The sequence below is a fragment of the Mus caroli genome, chromosome 3, assembly GCF_900094665.2.
Source record: "Mus caroli chromosome 3, CAROLI_EIJ_v1.1, whole genome shotgun sequence".
NCBI lineage: Eukaryota > Metazoa > Chordata > Mammalia > Rodentia > Muridae > Mus > Mus caroli.
The window spans coordinates 31,687,877-31,695,734 of record NC_034572.1 but is presented as its reverse complement, the minus strand read 5'-3'; the positions used below and the strand labels follow the sequence as shown (position 1 = coordinate 31,695,734).

The 7,858-nt window shown below is 44.0% G+C and overlaps 1 protein-coding gene across 11 annotated transcripts in view; it reads right to left on the bottom strand.

Moving 5' to 3' along the window:
* The window catches only part of Kiaa1109 (KIAA1109 ortholog), a 191,668-nt gene extending 187,412 nt beyond the window's left edge, over positions 1-4,256 (bottom strand). For 10 of the 11 annotated variants that reach the window (XM_029475239.1, XM_021157454.2, XM_029475245.1 and 7 more), the window contains exons 1-2: positions 4,084-4,256; positions 2,883-2,981 (exon numbers count right to left, since the gene is read on the bottom strand). The gene's annotated coding sequence lies outside the window, so the exon portion shown is untranslated. Of the gene's footprint in view, positions 1-2,882; positions 2,982-3,699; positions 3,777-4,083 lie in introns of those variants that run through there. The other variant, XM_029475240.1, reaches the window with a different exon arrangement.
* Between the last annotated feature and the right edge of the window lie 3,602 nt (positions 4,257-7,858).

Here is a 7,858-nt window from a genome sequence, read left to right as displayed (position 1 = left end):
AAAAAAAAAAAAAAAAAAAAAACCACACATCTTGAGCTAGTAAAGACCAGAGAATGACCTCTATAGGCCCATATGTTTAACTACTTGGTCCCCAGTTGGTGACGTTGGTTGGTAAAGACTTGGGAGGTGTGGCTTTGTTGGAGGAGGCGTGTCACTGGGCAAGGGCTTTGTGGTTTCAAAACAACCTCCTCATTGCCAGCATGCCCCTCTCTGCCTCCCACTTGAGAATCTGTGAGCTCTCAGCTGCTGCTCCAGCCATTTGTTCTCATTTGCTCTGTCATCATACGAACCACCCAAACTAACTGTCTGGATCCATAAAGCCAAACTAAAGTCTTCCTTTTACAAGTTGCCTTGGTCATGATGTCTTTATTATAGCAACAGGAAAAAAAAAAACTAATATAGCAGCTGCTATCAGAAATGAGCTATTGCTGTGACAAGCCTGACCATGCCATTTTTGTTGTTTTTGTTTTGGGAAAATGTGGAAGACTTCAGGACATTGGATGAGAAAAGCAGTTGAATGCTATAAGCAAAGCTTAAGCTCCTGTTTTCTAAGCAGGAACATAAAAAGAAGACAGACGTACTGAGAAAAATGTGGATTATGGAGGCCCAGCTCAAGAAGTTTTAGAGGGGAAAAAATATTAGCAGCTCATCTCAGACTACTTTCATGGAATTTTGGCAAATAAATAAATAAATAAATAACGTGGCTGCCTTTAAACCTTGTCCTAAAACTCACTCAGCCTGAGGCTAAGTTGAAAAGTAATAGACTAATTTCTTTGGCAGTGAAGATTTCAAGACAGCCTCATAGTTATTCGTAATCACTCTTATGCAGGTCTACAATGAAAAAAGATCAAGTACGGCAAATGAAATACAAAATGTACAACTTGAAGGGAAGGAAACCAGGAAATGCAGTGCTGGAATCAAGGCTTGTTCTGAAGGAGATAAGGAGATCAAGCACTGGAATACAGGAGGTACACTGAGGTAAGACTTTGTCAACTAAGCCTCCAAGTTGTGAAAAGAAAAAGCCTAAGGAATTTAAAGGCAACAACAAATTAAAGCTGCAGTAAATGTGAGGCCAGGCTCCATCCCCAGTGAGCAGCAGAACATGGAGTCACGAAGGATAAAAGAATAAAGGGGTGACAGAAACCCCTCAGTGGTTAAGAAGAACCACTGGGGGCAAGCAGCTGACAGGCGAGTCTCTGCACGGAGACCCTAAGGGGCCATCGGCTGAAGCTCTGTAAATTAAGCCAGAATTGTCTAGGAGATCTCAAGATTTTAGAGGTGCCAGAGCCACGGGATATCTGCCAGAGAGTAGAATAGAGGAAATGGAATCAGCCCAAGAATGAGGAGTGTGCTGCAGGCAGAAAGCTGAATGGAGAGAGCCATCCAAGCCCTTTGACCTCAGACATGGAGCTCAGGATTTGGGGTTTTCCCTATTGGGTTTCAGTCTTTCTTCTGGGCCAGTATTTCCTTACTATAGCCTATTCTTCCCCCCTTAAAATTGGAATCCATATTCTAAGCCACTGTATATTGAAGATATTTAAATTTTTTTGATTTTACAAAGGCTTACAATTGTGAGATTGCTTTGAGTCCCAGAAGAGACTTAAACTTTAGATTTTTTTAAACAGTTTAATACCAAAAGGTATTTTTGAAGTTGGACTAGAAGCATTATGCATTATAATATGGCCACAAGTTGATGAGGCCAGGGAGTGAAATGTGGTGGTTTGAATACTCAAAGTTGGTAAAACTGTTTGGCAATGCTTAGGAAGTGTAGCCTTGGAATGGGTGTGTCAGTGGAGGTAGGCCTTAAGATTTCATAAACTAGTGCCATTCCTAGAATGCGCTCTGCCTCCTGATTATGGATCAAGATCGAAGCGCTTGGCTGCTGCTCTAGCCACTGTCACCATGCCTTTGTTCCACCATCATAGACTCTAACCCTCTAGGACCATAAGCCAAATTAAACTGTCCTTTATGTTGCCTTGGTCATGGGGTCTTATCACAGCACTGAAAGGAAACTAATACAGTCTTTAATAGGAAGAGCATATTCTGGCATAAGGCAATGGATCAAGGCCACCGAATATCCACAGATCTATGGCTATCCAGCTCAGCCACAACTCATTGTACACCAACTGCATCATGAAGAGAAGCTGGAAGCTAATGTAAGAACCTGCTGAATAATCTTCACACAGCACATAATTCAAGAGAAACAGAGGGGCTTCTTTTCTCTTCCTCTACTATTTCATTCTTTACCAGAATTTCAATCTTTCCCAGAAGCTCAAAATGGTGTCTGCTATATAGTACTCTATAAACATCTATTAAATGAATTCAATCGTTTTTATCCATGTCTTTTACTATTCTCTTTAGAACCCATAATTTAAAAAAAAAAAAAAAAGAAGAAGAAAGAAAGAAAGAAAGAAAGAAAGAAAGAAAGAAAGAAAACATTTCAAGTTGGGTAATTGTTGCAATCCTATACCAAGAAGCTGAGGCAGGAGAATCTCTACTTCCAGGCAAGCCTTGGCTGCAGAGATCTTTATCTATGCCTAAAAGGCAAATTACTACAATAATAACAAGCGCATACAGAGACATATAAATATTCTTTTCTAAGCATTTTGTACACATGAGCAAATAATAGAGCAAGCAAAAGACAAGCATACTGGCACCCGGCGATGGTCCCTCCCCTGGGCGTTCCTATGCTTAACTTTTGTTAAGCACTTGAGTTAATTATCAATCAGGTATCCAGGTATCAGCAGTCCAAAATGCAGATGGAATGATTTGTGGGTCACCGATGGACTGAATCACAAATGAAGCATAAAGTTAACTTTTTTCTATCTGGACTTTAATAAGAAATTAGATTTTTTTTTTAAATCTTAGGCAGAAATACTTACACAAGATTTTTTGTTTTATTTTGTTTAGTTTTTTAATCTTCAATGTTGTTTATCTTTCCTCTTCTGAAGGTCCTTCTGCAGCGCTTCATCTTAACAAGTCTGAAAAGACCAGCATATCAATCAATTAGAAAAGGTATCCTAACTTTGTTGGTAGAGCAACCTTTTCAAACTAAATTATTTAAACACACCAGGAAACTCTCCAGTATTGGTCCAATGTTACATTCCTACACCTCAAATAAGACTAAAATAATTTAAGAACCATTTTATATGTAAAAGGAACATAGGAGTCCTTGAGGTAGGAGTCAGGATGCTAATGGTGACGTTCTACCTGTGAGGCACACTTAAAAGTGCAGCCTTGAAAGAGTGTTTCTACTGACACCGAGTCTGCTGGAAAGAGCTGTGCCTTCATTTCCTCTCTACTCTGGGCACCTGGCATATTTATCACAGGGCACTTGCCTTGCAAACTTTTAAGGCATTTGAGTAATGGGGGGGGGGGGGTGGCATGCTGACTGAGGGGCCATAAAGTGAGAAAGTCAGGTTTGAAACAGTTCTGTTCCAAGGTTCTCAGCTACAAAGTGGGAAAAGGCTTCACCTTTCTGTTACAAACTGTATGAGCGCATATTAAAACAGCACATAGCAGTCATTGCTAAGTCAAATATTCTGACTAATTCATCCACTTTTATACTTGTCAGATTAAATCTGCTTCGTTGTCATGCACGGGATGAAAGCAGCAACGTGAAACCACCTGAAACCTACTTTCTCCGTTCCAGAACCCATGACTGCTCAGAGGAAATTTACAAGAATTCGTCCCCTTTACCGGACATCCCACTGTCAACACCACAGCCGATGGGGCGAGGAAGGAAGACATCTAATATTCCCCGGATGGAAGATAACCCTTGTGGACCTTCCTCTGGCAGGAGAGGTGTCCACTCAGGTATGCCCTACGGGACGAGGGCCGAGCCAACCCGGGGCGCTCGGCCCTGCCCACTCTGCCAGGTCCGCGCGCCCGCCCGCCCGCAACCCCAGCACCCGGCTGTCAGGGCCTGCTAGGCCTCCACCTTAACCTCCGACCTCCGACCTCCGACCCCAGGCCCGCGCCACAGCCGCGACCCCGCAAACCTTCCAGACTCACCCGGAAAGGCGCTGCCCACCTCGCCACCTCCCAGCCCTCACCGCGCGCAGCCTCTCGAGCTCCTCTCACCTGACAGCACGGCAGCCCCGAGTCGGGACCTCCGCTGATGCTTACACCCTCAGCCTGTAGCTCGTCCAGCTCGGCCGGCCGCCTCGGACACCCATGGGGCGGAGGAGCAGAGCCCAGGAAGGAGCGGAGGCCAGCGACACTGCAGCTGCGTCAACCGGCAGCGTATCACGTCAAGGCGCCAGCGCCTCCGGGTACGCCACTCTGGCCCCGCCCAAGAACCGAGTTAGCTCCGCCCCTCGCTGGCACCGGGCCCGAACGGAGAATCGCCGCCTGGGCCGGGGGCGGGGCCTGGGCGGGGCGGGGCGGGGTCTTGGAAGGCTCGGGGCAGAGGACAGGGCTTAGGCCCTAGGGTTGAGATCTAGGTCAATGGGGCAAAGCCTGAGCTTCAGGACCAAACTAAAGACTAAAGTTGGAACCTGTGCCTAGAGGCGAATCCTGTTTTACAAGAGAACAGGCCTGAGCGGAGGGGCGGGGCCGTGTCCACAGGGCGTAGCCTAGTCTGAGAGACACAGGTCACTACTGATTTGAAAACTACCTTGTTCCAGATTCCACTTGTGGCGTGGGGGTTGTAAACATCGCCCTGATAATGTAGACAGTATAATCAACGTAGGAAAAGGAAGCCAGAAAAAGAAGAGTCTGCTAGCTATGGCGTGCATCTCACAGAAGATGCATTTGATGTATGAAACACTGACCTAGGAAATCAACCAAATATTTTAATTTTTCACAAATTGAAAACCTAAGGCTTAGGAGGTTGAAGTACTTTGTCAGTTTAGAGATCTAGGATTTGAGCCCCAGCGCCACAGCTTCCAGTACATTCTCTACACTACCTGTCAATATCTAAGCCTCTGGTTCTAAGAGTTCAGGTCACTCAACATTTCCACTTGGGGGTGGGAGCATCCACTTTTAAACAGATGTGAAGTCAGATATAAGACTAATAAATAAATAAAGTCTTAGCACGAGTTCTTTGAACTAGAAGTGACTGAGATATGATTCAGTTTCCCCAAAACAAAACGAAACTGAAACTAAATTGCTCCAGAGATAAGAAGATCTTAGGATAGCAAGAAGAGAAGTGTAATTCGCAGCAGACTTCCTCTACAGTGAGTGAGGAACTGGAGGATCTGAACTCTTACTTGTCTCCTTTCTTCTTATCCCCTGAGGAAGAGCCACCCTGAGCTACAGGTGTAAAAGAGATGGCATCATCAAGATGAATTATTCATTGTAGAGCTTTTCTATTCCAAGGGCCTCTAACCCTGTGAAGACGATTACTTCCTGGCTCTTGAACCTTCCCCCTACTTTGACTTTTCACCAGCATGTGAAAAATGCAGATGGTGTCACAAAAAGAAAAAAAAAAAAAACCTGCCTCCAGCAAATATAATGTGAACTTCTCTAGCTGAATGTAGCTAATGTATGCATAGCATCCCAGCACATTGGAGCCTAACACAGGAAAACCCTGGGTTTGAGACCAATGGAGAAAGTTCTGGGCCAGCCTGAGCTACATCACAAAGTAAAAAAAAAACAACAAAAGAATTTCATGACAAAAAACAGGTAATGATATTTTGTGCTATAACTTTTTTTCTTTGAAATCACAGCCGGTTCACAGGAAGTAGCAACAGTCATACAAAATGTTCTTTTCCACTCCCTCTGATGTTTCTGTCTTATATGAGTATAGTACAATATGAAAACATATTTTATGCTGGTATGATGTGGCTCTATGCCACTTTGTCAAGTCTAAGTTGATGTAACCATCACAGCAAATCATACAGAGATTTCCTTCCTGCTGTTCTTTATGGTCATTTCCCACTCTTTCTCCAGGCCTATCTCTAATCCCTGGTGTGCTGGATAGTTTTAGGTTAACTTGACACAAGCTAAAGTCATCTGAGAGGAGGGAACCTTAATTATAAAAATGCCTACATAAAAATCTGGCTGTAGACAAGTCTATAGGACATTTTCTTAGTAGTGATTGATGGGAGAGGGCCCAGTCCTTGTAGGTGGTGCTATCCCTGTGGGGTCCTGGGTTCTATAAGAAAGCAGGCTGAACATGCCACGGGAAGCAATCCAGTAAGCAGCACCCCTCCATGGCCTCTGCATCAGCTCCTGCCTACAGGTTCCTGCCCTGCTTGAGTTCCTGCCCACTGTGTCTTAGTCAGGGTCTCTATTCCTGCACAAACATCATGACCAAGAAGCAAGTTGGGGAGGAAAGGGTTTATTCAGCTTACATTTCCACATCGCTGTTCATCACCAAAGGAAGCCAGGACTGGAATTCAAGCAGGTCAGGAAGCAGGAGCTGCTGCAGAGGCCATGGAGGAATGTTTCTTACTGGCTTGCTTCCCCTGGCTTTCCCAGCCGGCTTTCTTATAGAACCCAAGACTACCAACCCAGAGATGGTACCACCCACAAGGGGCCCTCCCCTCTTGATCACTAATTGAGAAAATGCCCCACATCTGGATCTCATGGAGGCATTTCCTCAACTGAAGCTCCTTTCTCTGTGATAACTCCAGCTTGTGTCAAGTTAACACAAAACCAGCCAGTACACCAATGCTTTTGGTGTTATGTGATGTTTGATGGAACTGTGAATGAAGTTAACCCTTTCCTCCCCAGGTTACTTTTAGTCATGGTGTTTCCTTACAGCAAGAGAAACCCTAAGACACCTGGCAACCACTATCTGGGTCCTTGTGACTATGCAGAAAAATCTGATCACCAATGTGTCCATCAAAAAGGAAAAGACCAAGACCATAAGCACGCTCCGCACTTATGTCCTTCAAGCTGTCAATTTATGGCCAACCACTGATAGGGAGATCAAATAAGTTTCAACACTACTGACCTCACAGGGAAGACTTCCACATGATTTGTCTCCCTAGAGACAAATCCAAGTGATCAACCCTCACAAGCCAGGATGAGGATGCTCTGGGCCCTGTCAGTTTCACATAAACTTTGGTGAGAAACCGAATAGCACAGATCATAAAGATGCCGCCAGAAATGTTCTCTACTGCCTCAGGAAGCTGGGGCAGGAGAATTGTCCAGAGATCAAGGTCAGTCTGGGCTACAAAATGAGTTTCAGATGAGCGTGTGCTATAGAGTGGGATCCTGTCCCAGCACTCCACCCAAACAAAGAAGTAAATGGCACCATGCCAGAGTAGAGTAGATCAAAATTAGGTATTCATGAAAATGCCATATGGTAACCTGCCAGTTTGTAAACTATACAAAAAAAAAAATTTTAAAGAAAAGAAGAAAGTAAGAGAAAAGAGATGAGGGATGGGAATGTGGGTGGGAATATTATACGTAATAAAACTTGAAATGATACATGAAAATATATACAAGCTATTTGGATATATTTCCCAGGAAGTCTACAAAAATTAATAAAAACATGAAAAGATGCTCTAAACCTCTTATCGACAGGGAAATGCAAACCAATATGTTAATCAATGTCCCTTCACACCCACTCTCACAACCACAATGAAAAGAACAAGCTGGGGGGCATAGGGGAGTAGGCCACAAACCCAACTATTTGGGAGCATGAAGCAACGGACAACATGACAAGACCAAATTTCTAGAAACAATAAATCATAAGTTTAAATATTTATTAAAAAGTAGTGTTGAAGAAGATACAGAGAAACTGGAACCTTGTTACATTGCTGATGGGAATGCAAAGCCACATAGCTACCATAGAAAACAGTTTGACTCTTCTCCATAATGATAAAGACAGAGCTGACCAGGAGTAACCCAACAACTCCTCTCCTCAGGGTATGTCCAAGAGAACATGGAGCATATGTCCCCA